This window comes from Dendrobates tinctorius, unplaced genomic scaffold, assembly GCF_039654945.1.
Source record: "Dendrobates tinctorius isolate UK_male_01 unplaced genomic scaffold, ASM3965494v1 ptg000029l, whole genome shotgun sequence".
NCBI classification, from domain to species: Eukaryota; Metazoa; Chordata; class Amphibia; order Anura; family Dendrobatidae; genus Dendrobates; species Dendrobates tinctorius.
Window position 1 is genome coordinate 10,663,960 of NW_027361697.1, and position 16,493 is coordinate 10,680,452.

At 42.4% G+C, this 16,493-nt stretch overlaps 1 protein-coding gene across 1 annotated transcript in view; it reads left to right on the forward strand.

Annotated features, from left to right (window-relative positions):
* Positions 1 to 4,266, forward strand: part of LOC141085804 (uncharacterized) — a 38,069-nt gene extending 33,803 nt beyond the window's left edge. The window contains exon 15 of the mRNA XM_073571370.1: positions 4,099 to 4,266. The gene's annotated coding sequence lies outside the window, so the exon portion shown is untranslated. The remainder of the gene's footprint in view (positions 1 to 4,098) is intronic.
* Positions 4,267 to 16,493: the final 12,227 nt, after the last annotated feature.

Genomic DNA, 16,493 nt, shown 5'->3' on the forward strand with positions numbered 1-16,493 from the left:
AAATGGAATTACATTTTTTTTTTATTATTTTTCCCTAACTAAGGGGGTGATAACGAGGGGTTTGATATACTATTTATGGCGGTTTTTATATTTGGCAGCTGTCACACGCTAAAAGACGCTTTTTATTGTAAAAAGTTTTTGCATCACCACATATTGAGCTATAATATTTCCATATTTTGACCCACTGAGTCATGTGAGGTCTTATTTTTTGCGGGACGAGTTGACGCTTTTATTGGTATCATGTTCGGGCACGTGACATCTTTTGATCGCTTTTTATTCCGATTTTTGAGACGCAGAATGAACAAAAACCAGCGTTTCATGAATTTCTTTTGGGGGGTGCGTTTACACCGTTCCGCGTGCGGTAAAATTAATATAGCCCTTTTATTCTTCGGGTCAGAACGGTTAAAGCGATCTCATTTAGGTCGTTTTTTTATGTTTTGGCGCTTTTATGCAACGGAAACAATTTTATATAAAAAATTATTATTTTTGCATCGCTTTATTCTGCGAGCTATAACTTTTCTATTTTTTACTGATGACGCTGTATTGCGGCTCGTTTTTTGTGGGACAAGATGACGTTTTCAGCGGTGCCATGCATATTTTTATGCGTCTTTTTGATTGCGCGTTATTGCACTTTTTGTTCGGCGGTATGATAATAAATCATTTTTTGCGTCGTTTATTTTTATTTTTTAAGGGGTTCGCTAAAGGGGTTAACTAATGGGACAGTTTTATAGGGCGGGTCGTTACGGACGCGGCGATACCAAATATGTGTACTTTTATTTTATTTATTTTTTTATTTTCAAAAAATGAATTTATTAGGGAATATCTTTTTTTTTTTATTTAGCGATTTTTTAAAAATTATTTTTACACTTTTTTAAATTTTTTTTAACTTTATTACATTGTCCCAGGAGGGACATCACTGTCCTGTGACAGATCGCTGATCTGTCACATCACAGATCACTGTGACAGATCAGCGATCTGTCACAGGCAGTGCGCAAGGCTTCCTCCTTGCCTGCGCTTTGCAGGCATGAGGAAGCCAGCTCCCCGCAGGCCCCCGACGCCATCTTGGATTCGGGGACCTGCAGGGATGGAGCCCCTCGCAGCAGCGCTGCACATTGCGCTGCTGTGGGGGGCTCAGGGAAGCACGGAGGGAGCCCTCTCCCTGCCGATGCTTCCCTTTAACCCCCGGTACACCGCGATCATTTGATCGCAGTGTGCAAGGGGTTAACTTGTCGGGGCGGTCCGTGACTGCCCCTGACACATTATCACAGCTGACACCCAGCACAATCAGCAGACACCCGGCCGCGATCAGCAGCGCTCACCACGTGGGCGCCGCTGATCGCTGTGACATACTATCCCGTCCCTGGGAATTAAGTCCCAGGGCACATGGACGGGATAGTACGTCACATGACAGAAAGGGGTTAAAGAGTCGATATTGACTTATAGGATCTCTGCTTTGATTAAGTGGTGCTAGAGTTCTAGTCCTCTTTCTCTCTGAAGAGACAGTTTGCATAACTATTTTTCTACAAAACTTCCTCAGGGGATCAAAATTAAATGGACAAATTAACCTTACTATAAATAAAATGTTCATTTGTAATACTTTGTAGAGGATCATTTGCAGGTAATGACGGTCTTAAGTCTAGAAGCCATGGACATCATGAAACACTGCGTTTCCTCCTTTGTGATGCTTTGCCGGGCCTTTACTGCAGCTGACTTCAGTTGTTGCTTGTTTGTGGGTTTTGCTGTCTTAAGTATGTGAAATGCTGCTCGATGGGGTTGAGATCTGGTGGTTGCCATTGAAGACTATTCCAATTTTTTGCTTTAAAAAACTACTGGGTTGCTTTCACAGTATGTTTTGGGCCATTGTCCATCAGTACTGTGAAGCGCCGTTCAATCAACCTTGCCACATTTGGTTGAATCAGAGCAGAAAGTATCGCCCTGTACACTTCAGAATTCATCTAGCTGCTTCAGCCGTCTGTCACATCATCAATAAACACTATTGACCCAATGCCTCAGGAAGCCATGCATGCCCATGTCATCACACTGCCTCCACCATGTTTACAGAGGATGTGCTTTGCTTTAGATCATGAGCAGTTCCAAGCGTTCTCCATACTTTCTTCTCTCCAAACATTCTGGTAAATGTTGATCTTAGCTTCATCTGTTCATAGAATGCTTTTCTAGAGCTGGGCTGGTTTCTTGAGATTTTTTTTTTTTGCAAAGTCTAATCTGGACCTTTCTATTATTAAGGCGTTTGCATCTTATGACGAACCCTCTGTATTTGTTCTCATGAAGTCTTCTCTATATGGTAGATTTAGATTCTGAAACACCTACTTCCTGGAGTGTTCTTCACATGGGTGAATGTTGTGAAGGAGTTTTACTTTACCATGGAAAGCATTCTATGAACATTCACCACTGCTGTCTTTCTTAGACACCCAGGCCTTTTTGAGTTCCCAAGCTCACCAGTTCGCTCTTTATCTTTGTAAGATGTACCAAACTGTTGATTTAAGTATGCCTAACATTTCTGTTCTCTGATTTATTTTTACTTTTTATCGGCCTACTAGTGGTCTGTTTTACTTCCATTGAGAGCTCCTTTGACCGTATGTTGTGGGCACGGCAAGAGCTTCCAAATGCAAATACCACACCTGGAATCAGCTGCAGTCCTTTTACCTGCTCAACTGATGAAGGATTAATGAGGGAATAGCCCATGTAGTCCATTAAAGAGCTTTTGAGATCATTTCCCAATTACTTTTGGTCCACTGAAAATGAGGCAGCTGCACATTAAAGAGCTGTAATTCCTAAAACCTTATTCCAATTAGAATGTGATTACCCTCAAATTACAGTACTCGTGTACTGCAGTGCATGAGACGTGTCAGTTTTTCACTGACAGTGTCTCTTAGACCCTTTGTATAGCAGGATGTAACAGGCCACCGTACGCTGGGGTCATCAAATGAACTCAGGGTACCATGAAAAGTATCGGCACCTGTGATTATGATCAATGGGGGCAATGGTGTCAAAGAAGGTCTATATTAACCACTTAAGATGCCGCAGTCGCTATTGAAAGTGGTATTTAAGGAGTTAATTGGTCCCGATGGGATCCAAAACTGGTCGGGAACGATGCCACAGGGGATTTTCACCTGTCAGGGGGTGAGTTACTTAACCTTCAGTGTCGTGAAAAAGCTGTTGCTAATGTGAGCTGTGCCATGTTGAGGGCGTGTAGGATGCCAAGACGCTAAAATTGAAAGTGGCGCCACACTCCGATGCTGGATCAGTTCTTCAGTTTTTGGTTTCTATATTTTATGTAAATTGGTTTCTACAATTTATGTTTAAAAGTTTCCTGCTATTTTTTCTATGCATCCAATTTCTTATTTTTTTTCTATTGCAGTGTCTATTGCTTTTTGCCCCGATTAGTAAAATATGTTCTTTCATGTTATAGTGTCAGATGGTCTATTGCACGACCGAAATGTCACACAGTGATCAGTGGATTGCGTCATTCAATTATAATTTTTTCTATACACAAACTGCATCTATCATCTGAGAGCCGGGTTCTTTATAACTACTACGTGGAGTGGAAATTTACCAGTGCACCAACCTCAGGGAGTGCCATGCATCTATCTAATTATATATCTGCTTATCTTGGCTTTAAAGGGATCTCCAAGAATGTAATAAAATGGCCCCGTCACATAATTCAAACAGCAGCCCATCACAGTTACATGTCAAGATGGGTTACAATCTGAAGCAACAACTCCCGACACCTGTGTCTCAACTGTTGCATTCTTTCAGAACCCCTTTAAATAAATACTTTTTGCATCACGTGAACCATAATAAATGCAGTTATAGTACTGCCAATCTGCACAGTAATATCTGTTCAATACCAGATATTCACATACAAGGAGTACAGTCTTGTTTGTGATACAGCAATGGGTGGAAAAAGCCTATGAGCTGAGGAAGCCAGGATAATAGCTGGTTTTACCTTTTCAGACATTCTAGTTTTCCAAAGGTACGGTACATATTATGAAACTTAAAATGATTACATTTCTGAACTTTGCTGAGTTTCTACAGAATATTAAGTCATCTAATATATAGTTTTCTTTTATTTTCCAGAGTAACTCAAGCTTTCAACAGGTGACATGGGAGAAATGGATCCTTAATCAATATTGCCATATCTCTGAAATTTCTCTTAATCACCTTACAGATCTGTAAAATTCTTTAGACCTTGAGTGTCATTTTCTTCTAATCATACATTGAAACATTAAATTTTGAGCAAATCAACTTGCGTTTGCTGCTATTTCTGGGGAAGCAAGTCCCTGTTTCAACATTTGCTTTTTTCAAGAAGTTCTCTCCTTTTTGCACTGGCAGATTTTGTTGCAAATTCATCAAAAGGGATCACGTTTGATCAGTTTTGGAAAATTCATAAATTTGTTTTATACTGGTCATACAGTAAAAAAAAAATGCATGATCTATTAAAATAAAAACCACGTTAATCTTCAAATATGATGAAAAAAACCCATTACAAAACAGGAGGCAGAGGTGTAAGTTTATGTAAAAAAAAAAAAATCTGACTTTTTTAAAGTTGCGAATTATGAGTTAGGCAAAAATATCATGAATTGGTAACCTCGCCTGCATTGATGAACGAAGAAAGAAGAGTGGCACACAGTTTAAAAGAGGGCGCTAAGAAGATAATCAATTAGATGGAAAAAATGATGAGCAAAAATCACTCCAAAAAGAGACTCAGTTTCAAAGATGAATTGGCCCCTATATTTTGCTGATGCATTCCCTCTTATTGACTTATGGATGTCATAGATGAGTTTGATCTGATGGATTAGGAATGTTCATTAAGGTAAAAAGGTTAGACCAGCATAAATTCTGCCAAAGCAAAATTTGCTTTGGCTTCCATATTATTCAATCACCCATAACCCCTTCAAATGCATTCTCTCTAAATTCCACTCCTTAAAGCACTACTCCAGCAGTTTTTCTTATGTCTCGGCTGGAGTGGTGTCTATAATGTAAGCTCGCTGCCACTAGTATTATACTCACCTGCCTCTGTCTTCAACTGTTATTTGTGCCTCTTTGGTCTGTCTTCTTCAGTTAGTGACTTGTCAGATCGCTCCAGTGTTTGCTGGACAATTCAGAAGTCACTGCTCAGTGTAAGTCTGTGAGAGGCAGAACGAGGTCAGAACAAGGCTCTTATAGATTTACATTGACCGGGAGTTAGAGGTAATGGTTACAAGTTGTCAGTCAGATGTTGCGGTCACAAGGTGGCGCCGTGGGACCAGAGCGGTGCCGGGAAGAACTGAAGACAGTGGCTAGTGAGTATAATACTAGGATCAGGAAACGTAGATTAGTTGCACCACTCCAGCACCAAAATAAAAAAATGCTGGAGTGGTGTTTTAAGAAATCCAAAAATCAGGGCTCCACACACCGACATGCGGCACAATAAAAATTCAATACTTTGCATACACATGAAACTTTCAAAATATTTTAATGAAATATTTTATGTCGCAAACTAAAATCCCAAAACTGATCAAAATTCTTCAGCACTCCATCCAACTACACCAGAGACTGAAGGTGAATACCACCCGACTCCTATAGCAATAAGCCCTCCAATCTCAAGAACTCCGGGAGCTTTGGATTACGGCAAAGAGGAGTGAATTTAATGAAGCCCGAAACCCTTATAAGCCATTTGCGGTCTGTCCACACTTTGACCATTAAGGGAATGGTCAGATGTTTCACATTGGTTAGACTATGGGATCCTGCCTCCAATGATGGCAAAAGAGATCTACTATATGTGTGGCAAAAGTAATCTACATACTGAACCTGTTTTCAATTCCACATTCCAAAAAGAGTTGGTAGTAGTCAATCCACCCTCATCCTTCCCATATGCCAAAAATCAACAAAGACAAGGTGTTTTTTTTCCCATATTAATTTTCTTACGGAAATCTATAGAAATACTTCAATACTGGGTTATTGTGAATTACATAACAGTTGTGGCATAAGAATCATTTTCACATTAGTACGACCAATAACCGAGATAGGGAGTTTACACCACATAAGGGAGTTTACACCACATAAAATAAATATATATATATATATACACACACACACTACCGTTCAAACATTTGGGTTCACCCAGACAATTGTGTTTTCCATGAAAACTCATACTTTTATTAATCAAATGAGTTGCCAAATGAATTTAAAATCTAGTTCAGACATTGACAAGGTTCTAAAAAAAGATTTGTATTTTAAATAATTTTCTCCTTCAAACTTTGCATTCGTCAAAGAATGCTCCCTTTGCAGCAATTCCAGCATTGCAGACCTTTGGCATTCTAGCAGTTAATTTGCTGAGGTAATCTGGAGAAATTTCACCCCATGCTTCCAAAGTCCCTCCCACAAGTTGGTTTGGCTTGATGGGCACTTTTTGCGGACCATACGGTCAAGCTGCTCCCACAATGGGGTTGAGATCTGGCGATTGCACGGGCCACTCCTTTACAGATAGAATACCAGCTGCCTGCTTCTTCCCTAAATAGTTCTTGCATAATTTGGAGGTGTGCTTTAGGTCATTGTCCTGTAGTAGGATGAAATTGGCTCCAATCAAGCGCTGTCCACAGGGTATGGCATGGCGTTGCAAAATGGAGTGATAGCCTGCCTTATTCAAAATCTCTTTTACCTTGTACAAATCTCCCACTTTACCAGCACCAAAGCAACCCCAGACCATCACAATACCTCCACCATGCTTGACAGATGGCGTCAGGCACTCTTGCAGCATCTTTTCAGTTGTTCTGCGTCTCACAAATGTTCTTCTGTGTGATCCAAACCCCTCAAACTTGGATTTGTCTGTCCATAACACTTTTTTCCAATCTTCCTCTGTCCAATGTCTGTGTTCTTTTTCCTATATTAATCTTTTCCTTTTATTAGCCAGTCTCAGATATGGCTTTTTCTTTGCGACTCTTCCCTGAAGGCCCGCATCCCGGAGTCGCCTCTTCACTGTAGACGTTGACACTGGCATTTTGCGTGTAATATTTAATGAAGCTGCCAGTTGAGGACCTGTGAGGCGTCGATTTCTCAAACTGCAGACTCTAATGTACTTGTCTTGTTGCTCGGTTGTGCAGCGGGGCCTCCCACTTCTTTTTCTACTCTGGTTAGAGCCTGTTTGTGCTCTCCTCTGAAGCGAGTAGTACACACCGTTGTAGGAAATCTTCAGTTTCTTGGCAATTTCTCAAATGGAATAGCCTTTATTTCTAAGAACAAGAATAGACTGTCGAGTTTCACATGAAAGTTCTTTTTTTCTGACCATTTTGAGAGTTTAAAGAAGTGAACAAATGTAATGCTCCAGATTCTCAACTAGCTTAAAGGAAGGACAGGTTTATAGCTTCTCTCATCAGCCAAACTGTTTTCAGCTGTGCTAACATACTTGCACAAGGGTTTTCTAACCATCCATTAGCCTTCGTACACAGTTAGCAAACACAAAGTACCATAAGAACACTGGAGTGATGGTTGTTGGAAATGGGCCTCTGTACACCTATGAAGATATTTCATTACAAACTAGACGTTTGCAGCGAGAACAGTCATTTACCACATTAATGTATAGAGTGTATTTCTGAATCATTTAATGTCAGCTTCATTGGAAAAAACTGTGCTTTTCTTTCAAAAATAAGGAAATTTCTAAGTGACCCTAAACTTTTGAACAGTAGTGTATATATTTATAAGAAATAATGGATTGATATCTAGTGAAATTAAGGAGCTCAGGTCCTCAGATACCTTAATTCCCAAACATGTAAATTCCATCACCACGATCAAAGAGGTCAAGTGATTCCCAAAAAATTTGGAGCGGGCAGTATGAGCAGGAGGATCTCCTTTTATTCTGTAAATAATTGACTAGGGAGTCTACCCACACCTGAGGCTTTATTAATTTGAAAAGTACCAAGTGCATTCTCCAACCCTTCAATGTAAAAGGGGCACCTACAGAGGCTCTCTGGTCTGCTGCTGGTAACAATCTTATTTGGGAATCCATCAATCTCCTGACCAGACTTAGATAATGTATAGGAATGCAGCTGGAAGTAAAAGTGATGAAACTGAGAGGATTTCATATACGTCTGTTACTGTGATACCAGTACGTGTCCGTTCATTTAGCTTTTTTCTGTTTACAGCGTTCATGGATAGGATTAATTAAATTTATATTTTGATAAACTGATCTTTTATGGAAGCAGCAATACCACATATATTTTGTTAATCTGTACTTTATTGTTAATGGGGGGGAAGGTGGTGTGATTAAAATTTTTACACTCTTATAATTTCTTCTATTTGAAAAACATTTTTTTTAAATTACTTTTCTAGTTCCTTTAGGGAATATGAGCCTACGATCTCCAGTCACTTGTACTATAAACTAACACCACATACTCCTATGTGTCTATTGCATACTTTTTGGGACATTTGGTCTTACAGGAGAGCCGATTTATGCTTCCCTGATACAGGGCTGCATAAGTGTTGTAGCAGATGTGCTTTAACCTCTTAAAAACTGCCGATATTCATTAAAATGGCGGCCCTCTAAGGGTACTTATTCCCTTATTGCAGTTTTAAAATGGCAATTGGGAATAAGGCTGTAGCACACCCCCCAGAGTTGGAAAATCTCCTGGGTCTCACTACTTGGGGTAGCTTAGACCCTAAGGAACATGATCAGGGCTGGATTTTCTGGTCTTCAGTCACGTGATCGCCACTGTTTAGTGAGTAACGCTGATCACAAAAGAAAAAAAAAAAAAAAAAGTGTGCCCGCTGTTACAATGATTTCTCTCTTCTTACATGTTAGAGGAAAGAGAAACACGGGTATTACTTAACGGTAATGTGTTTTTTCGTAACCAATGACTGCACCACAAGAGAGGGGTCCGCCCTTCGAGCACAGGAAACCTTCAAGATAAAAAGGGCGGCTCAGTTGTTTTCGAGAGCATGAGAGGAACTCCCAGATTAGTGTACATATAAAAAATACATCCATATTTATATTAATTTTGACCACCAACACCGAAATAAGAAGTTTTTAACAAAACGAAGATTCACCGAACAAAAAAAGGAGTGATCAAATAGAGAGGGAATATAAGGGTGCCGTCATGGGTTTTGAAAAAACACATTACAGGTAAGTAATACCCGTGTTTTTCAGTCACCCATGATAGCACCAAAAGAGAATTTCAGAGACTTATATTTTTAGGGAGGGACCACCACTTGTAGAACCCTTCTCCCGAATGTGAGGTCAGAGGAGGCAGACTGGTGCAGCCTATAGTGTTTGAAGAAGGTGTACGAAGAGAACCATGTGGCCGCCTTACATATCTGGTCGATGGAGGCATCTGCTCTTTCCGCCCAGGACGCTGCCATGGCTCTTGTGGAATGGGCCTTGAGCCCTTCAGGAATGGCCCTACCTGCACTGACATAAGCTAAACTTGATGGCCTCTCTAACCTAATCCACCTCTTGCTATAGTCTGTTTAGACACTCCAAGGCCCTTCTTCGACCCCTGAAAGGACATAAACCAGGCCCTCTGCTTTCTCCAGGGCTCTGTCATCTCTAAATACTGCAGAAGGCACCTCCTAACATCTAGGGCATGTCGCCTTTCATCCTTCTGGTTACTGGGGTTAGGACAAAAGGATGGTAACACTAATTCCCGAGCCCTGTGAAATTTTGTAACCACCTTAGGAGGTAAGCCGGGTCTAACCTCAAGACTATCCTATCCTCCATGATCTGCGTGTATGGAGAGTCTGCTGACAAAGCTTGCATGTCGCCAATCCTACAGGCTGAAGTAAGCGCTACCAGTAGGGCTGTTTTTTTTTTGTTATCAAATAGATCTTTATTAATAAGAATTCAAAATACAGAATATACAGTAAATCTTCCACAAACAATAGATTTACAAGTTGAACAACCTTATCCCCCCCCTCTCATCCCCCCCCCCCCATGTAGACAGCATATATAACTCTTTTCTCCATAAGATTCCTCTTACACCGTAATTTACCATTAGTCATCCTCTTTACCCATATTGTCAATCAAACCATACAAAACAGAAATGTTCCTATGTTCGGGTATTAATGGTTTATCCACAACACCAGCATTGTAAAATATAGCACATTCCCATCAGTTAACTGTACCGTATTGTAACCAGGGATTCCACAACCTCTCATAGGTTTTAGAATTGCCTCTTTTAGCATATATCCTTTCCTCCAGCTGGATGATACAAGACACCTGTTTCACAAACTCTCTCCCAGAAGGTGGTTCTTTCCTGATCCAGTTCCTCGCAATCAGCTTCCTTGCTACATATAGTAGTCTGGCTATAGCAAGCTTTGAACTATTAACTATTTCAATTTCCTCCACATATCCCAGTATGCAGAGCAGTGGGTTTTTGGGTATAACACTTCCGTAAGCCCCTTCTATTCTGTCAATGACATTAAACCAGAACGCAGATAGCCTGGGACAAGTCCACATCATATGAAGGATTCCGGCATCAGACCCCCCACATCTTGGACAGTCAGAGTTGTCCCTCAGCCCCATTTTAAACATCAGAAGGGGGGTACGGTACACACGATGGATCACATAAAGATGGGACAACCTAGCTGGTTCACTCATAGTGAGTTTGGGGACATATTCTAGGACGCTGTCCCATACCTCATCAGTCATCACCCCAATCTCCCTTCAATTTGGATCTTGCTTTAAGTGGGAACCCCATTAAATGTGTATGCAATATATCTTTGTAGGTGTTAGAAATTACCCCTTTCGTAAGTCCAGCACCACCACATATATAGTCCAACACTATGTCAGATTGTATCTGCAGGTTTCTGGAAAGTTTTTGAGCGGTAATGGCATGCCGTACTTGACAGTAGTGGTACCATTCAGAATCCGGCAACTGAAACTCACTCTGTAATTGCACAACCGGTCTCAGCTCCCCGTTACCCATAATTTGAGACATTGTCAGCCCCCTACGTTTCCAGCCTTCCAGTCTCCCAAGTTTCCGAATCTGGGAGGTTATTATTATCCCATAGAACTGTGAATCTAGTCAACCCGGTCACCCCTCTCACCCTCTTTAGTCTGTTCCACAGGTCTTGTAAGAGTTGCAGAGTGGGACACCCGTCTCCCATTACACCCATCTTCCCATTCTCTAGGCCAAGTATCAACGGGCTTATATTTATTATGTATTCCAGCACTCCTCTGATGACTCCTGCCTTCTCTTGATTAGGCCACCCTCTGAGATGTTGACTTTTGGCAGCTAAAAAATACAGTTCCGGATTTGGTAGTGCCAGTCCCCCCTCATCCTTTGGTCTTTGCAAGGTTTCCAGCCTTATTCTAGGTTGTTTCTTACCCCATACCAAGGCCCTAAACAGTGAATTCACCACTCCGAACCTTTTCTGCGGTATCCAGATTGGGGAGTTGTGTAATATAATATATATAAAAGCTTGGGCATTAAAACCATTTTAAGTAGATTAATCCTTCCCACCACCGACAAGTGTAATTTGTTCCAAGTGTCCACCTTAGTTCTTAGAATTGCCATTAGGGGTACTAGATTAGTATTAAGGTACTCAGTCACCGGTAGGGAAACCTGTATCCCCAAATATTTAAACATTTCCACACATTGTAGTTTATTGGCCCCTATGTCTTCCTGAGTCCATACCACCTCCTTGTCCACTTTAAATAGGCTTGATTTAGACCAATTTATGGTCAGTCCTGAGATCTCCCCGAACCACTCAATGGTCTGCACAGCCATGATCCAATGAAGCAGAGGGGTCCCCTAGGAATCACCGGTAGGGAAACCTGTATCCCCAAATATTTAAACATTTCCACACATTGTAGTTTATTGGCCCCTATGTCTTCCTGAGTCCATACCACCTCCTTGTCCACTTTAAATAGGCTTGATTTAGACCAATTTATGGTCAGTCCTGAGATCTCACCGAACCCCTCAATGGTCTGCACAGCATGATCCAATGAAGCCGAGGGGTCCCCTAGGAATAACAAAAGGTCATCCGCATACAGGGCCACCTTTTCCTCCAAATTGCCATATTGAAACCCCTTTATTGCCTTGTTGCGTCTAATAGCAGCCGCCAATGGCTCTATCGCAATAGGGAACAGGAGCGGTGACAATGGACAGCCTTGCCTCGTTCCTCTATGCAGCTGTTTTCCTGCAGACATTACCCCATTAATCTTAACTCTAGCTGTGGGTTGAGTATGCAATAGCTGAATCCACGCTGTAAATTGAGGACCAAAGCCCATACTATGCAGCACTCTCCACAGGTATGACCATTCTACAGAGTCAAAGGCTTTATGGGCATCAAGTGAGGCTATCACCCTCCCACCTGGGTTATCGACTGGCAACTGCAGATTGAGACATAGTCTCCGTATATGGGCTGCTGTTGATCTGTTGGGCATAAACCCCGATTGATCCATATTGATCAATGTATCAATAACACCAGTTAGTCGGTTCGCCAGCACTTTAGCCAGTATTTTCACATCAGCTGTCAGCAAGGATATTGGCCTGTATGAATCTGGAATTCCTGGATTCTTACCGTCCTTAGGAATCACCACCATCACCGCCTCCCGCATAGACGCAGGCAAAATCCCTTCTTTCATAGCCTCCTCAAACACTATTAATAGCTTGGGTAGCAGAATTTCTTCTAGGTGTTTGTATATTTCCGCAGGAAGACCGTCTGCTCCCGGGGCCCTCGCATTAGTCATGCCATGCAAAGCCATCTCCAACGCCTCTACTGTGATAGGAGACTCCAACTTATCCCTATCTTCCATAGATAGTGTCAGAAGCAGTCCCGCTCCTAGAAATGCCTCCGCCCCCCTTCCCCTCCCATTCTACTCGATGAATAGAGGTTCTGGTAAAAACCTGCGAAGACCTCCAGAATGTCAGGCGTCTCAGTAACCCTTGTCCCCTTTGCAGCATCAATACTATGTATAAATGAGCTGCCTCTCTGGGCTGCAGCTATAATTGACAATAGATGACCAACTTTTTCCCCTTCTTCGTAGAATCTAATCTTCTGAAAAGCCTGCTTCTTAGTTGCTTTATCTAGTAGTAACCTATTGACCCCTTTCATGTGCCTGCCTGAGTGTCGGGTGTAGCGTGCTGTGCCATTTCTATTTCCGCCCTAGTTAGGGCTTCCAGACTATCCACCTCATCTTGCTTAGTTTGTGTCTTTCTCCTACATATATCCCTGTATAGAATTCCCCGGAGATATGCCTTCATGGCATCCCATACCACCAGAGGGTGAGCACTATCATCATTATGGACAAAGAATTCCCCAATCTCCCGCATAATGCCCTGCATATTTATATGTTGTATCCAGGCCGGATGGAACTTCCACTCTCCCCTTATCCCCCCTCTCAAACGCTCCCGTTTAATGGACACAAGGATGGGACTGTGGTCCGAGGTCACTCTCGGTAAGTATTGCACATCCCCCACCACTGCATTCATCAACTCATTAGCTAATTCCATGTCGATGCGAGATAGGGTATTATAAGCTGAATAGCAGGAGAAGCACTGTTTCCCGTCATTTCTTACCCTCCAAATGTCCATCAAACCCATTTCCCGAACTAAATTGCCAAATGGGGTTATAGTGTCACTCAATACTCCCAACGGCCTCCTATTCCTGTCCCAATAAGAGTCTATTACATTATTATAGTCACCCACTATCAAAAGAGGCAATACTCCCCCTCTTCCTGAGAATTCCCAAGTCTCCCTCAACTTAGTACTCGAGTAGGGGGGTGGAATATAAATACCGGCAATGCACATAAGGTGGCCAAATAATTTACATTTGATGACTACACACTGCCCATCCGGGTCAATATGCACCTCTATTTCCTCATATTGTATTGAAGTATGAATTAGCACAGATACCCCCCTTGCGTAGCTAGAAAAAGTAGAGTGATAGGCCCTCTGTATCCATCGCCTATTCAAGAGTCTTATTGTGTCCGGTAAAAGAGGAGTCTCCAGGAGGCATACCACCGATGGGCCCTGGTCTTGTATATATTTGAATATAGCTGCCCTCTTAGTTTTGTCAGATAAACCCCTAACATTCCAACTTAGTACCTTAATTTTCCCCCCTTCCATAGTGTTGATAACTGGAATTATTAATCGGTGTAGTTTTCCAGTAGGGCTGTTTTTAACGAGATTACTTTTTCCGAGACAGAGTAATAGTTCGAAGGGACTTTCTGTTAATGCGGACAATACCAAATTTAGATCCCACGGAGAGGGGCTAGGGGACATTACTGATCTGGATCTACTACAGGCCTTAATGAATCTGGCCACCCACCTATTACTTGCCAGGTCACAATTGTATACGGCCCCCAAGGCTAAAAAACCTGAACTTTAAGGGTGCTAACAGCAAGGTCAAGCTCCAGTCCCATTTGAAGAACTACAGTATAGATGGTAACAGGACTTCCCCTTTCCGCACTGCCCCTGAAAAGAATAGGAATTTTCTCCAGGTCCTCCCATAGATTCTGGTGGTCACTGGCTTCCTGCTACTAAGCAGGGTGGAAATTAATCTAGCAGAGAATCCTTTTTTCTCTAAACGTGACCTCTCAAATTCCAGGCTATTAAATGCAGCCCGTACATCTGATGATGGGAAAAGGCCTGTGCGATAGGAGAAATCGGCTTGAGGGTTCCCCATCAGGGACAGGAAACCAATTAATGCAGAGAGAGGAGCCACCCTTTTTATCTTGAAGTTTTTCTGTTTTTGAAGGGCGGATCCCTCTATCGTGGTGCCGTCGTGGGTGACTGAAAAATGATGTTCCTGGAGACCCACTGGTACCATTCCCGGACCCTCATGATCTGTCCCCAAGCCCAGTGTTCTCTTAGTGGAAAAAAAAATCTGCCATCTGGTACCTGGCAACAAGAGGACATTTTTCCTATTGGTTCATTTTGATCACTGTGATAGACATTCTGACAGTGATCAAAATAAAAAATAAAAAAAAAAGAAATCAAATCCACCTTTTCCACCCCCTTAGCTAAAAAATAAATATATTTATAATTTGTATCTATTTTTTCCATTCTTTGCAGTTGGGGTTAGAATTTTTTTTTTTTTTCCAAAAGAAAAAAATACCATATTTTTCGCTTTGTAAGACTCACTTTTTTCCCCCCAAATTTGAGGGGAAAATAGGGGTGCGTCTTACAATGCGAATATACCTTATTTGTGCTGCCGCTGCGGGTGTCCGGTGCTTGCCGCGCTCTACCCCCAGTGCTTGCTGCCGCCGCAGCGCTCTGTCCCGTTCTGCGTGGGGGGGGGGGGGGGGGCTCTGCCGTTCCATCCATGCTTGCTTGCCTGTGCAGTGGATGCCTTCCGGGAAAATGGCCGCTGCGCAAGCGCAAATGGAGATCTCGGTACTGAAATCTCGGGAGATGTCCCGAAATTTCAGTGCCGAGATCTCCATCTGCGCTTGCGCGGCGGCCATTTTCCCGGAAGGAATCCACCGCACAGGCAAGCATGGATGGAACGGCAGAGCCCCCCCACGCAGCACAGAGCGCGGCAGCAAGCACCAGGGGATAGAGCACGGTGGCGGCAAGCACCGGGAGACAGAGCAGGCGGCAGCACCAGATACAGAGCGCGGTGACAGCAACACTGGGGACATAGCACAGCGGCAGCATCGGACGCCCGCAGCGGCGCACCGCATATCAAAACACCCCCTCATCCCAGCAGTAATGTTCCACTCCTAAATTAAAAAATGAGATAATGGCTAGTGTTGAGTGCATTTGCTCGCTAGCCGAGTTTGCATCGGGTGCTCGGCAATGCATGGAGTATCGCGGATCCCTGCATGTTTCTTTTTTAGGGGGGCGTCTAACAGCTGAGAAACATGAAGGACGGGAACTCAAGTCTCAGGACTTTTCACTCGAGCACCCGCGATATTTGGTGCATAACCGAGCACCCGATGCAAACTTGCGTAATGAGCACTTGCACTCAACACTAATGACGACATATTGAATATGGCAACCTAATATCAAATTCTGTGTCATACCCGTGGGTTCAAAATGCTCGCTACAACCCTGGATAAAATCCTCGAGGGATGGGGTTTCCAAAATGGGGTCACTTGTGGGGGGTTTCTACTGTTTAGGCACATCAGGGGCTCTCCAAACGTGCCATGGCATCTGATAAATATTCCAACAAATTTTACATTCATGAAGTCAAATGGCGCTCTTTCCCTTCCGAGCCCTGCCCAAACAGTAGATTTCCCCCACAAATAAAGGCATCAGCGTGTTCAAGAGAAATTGCACAACAAATTTTGTGGTCTATTTTCTCCTGTTACCCATGTAAAAATATGAAAAAATTGGGACTAAAGTAAAATTTTTGTAAAAAAAAAAAAATAATTTCATGTTCATTTTTTCCTTCAAAAATTGCTTCAGTTCCTGTGAAGCAACTGAAGGGTTAATACACTTCTTGAATGTGGTTTTGAGCATCTTGACCAACAGTTTTCAGAATGGTGTCACTTTTGGGTACTTTGTTTTATAGGCCTCTCAAAGTCACTTCAAATGTGATGTGGTCCC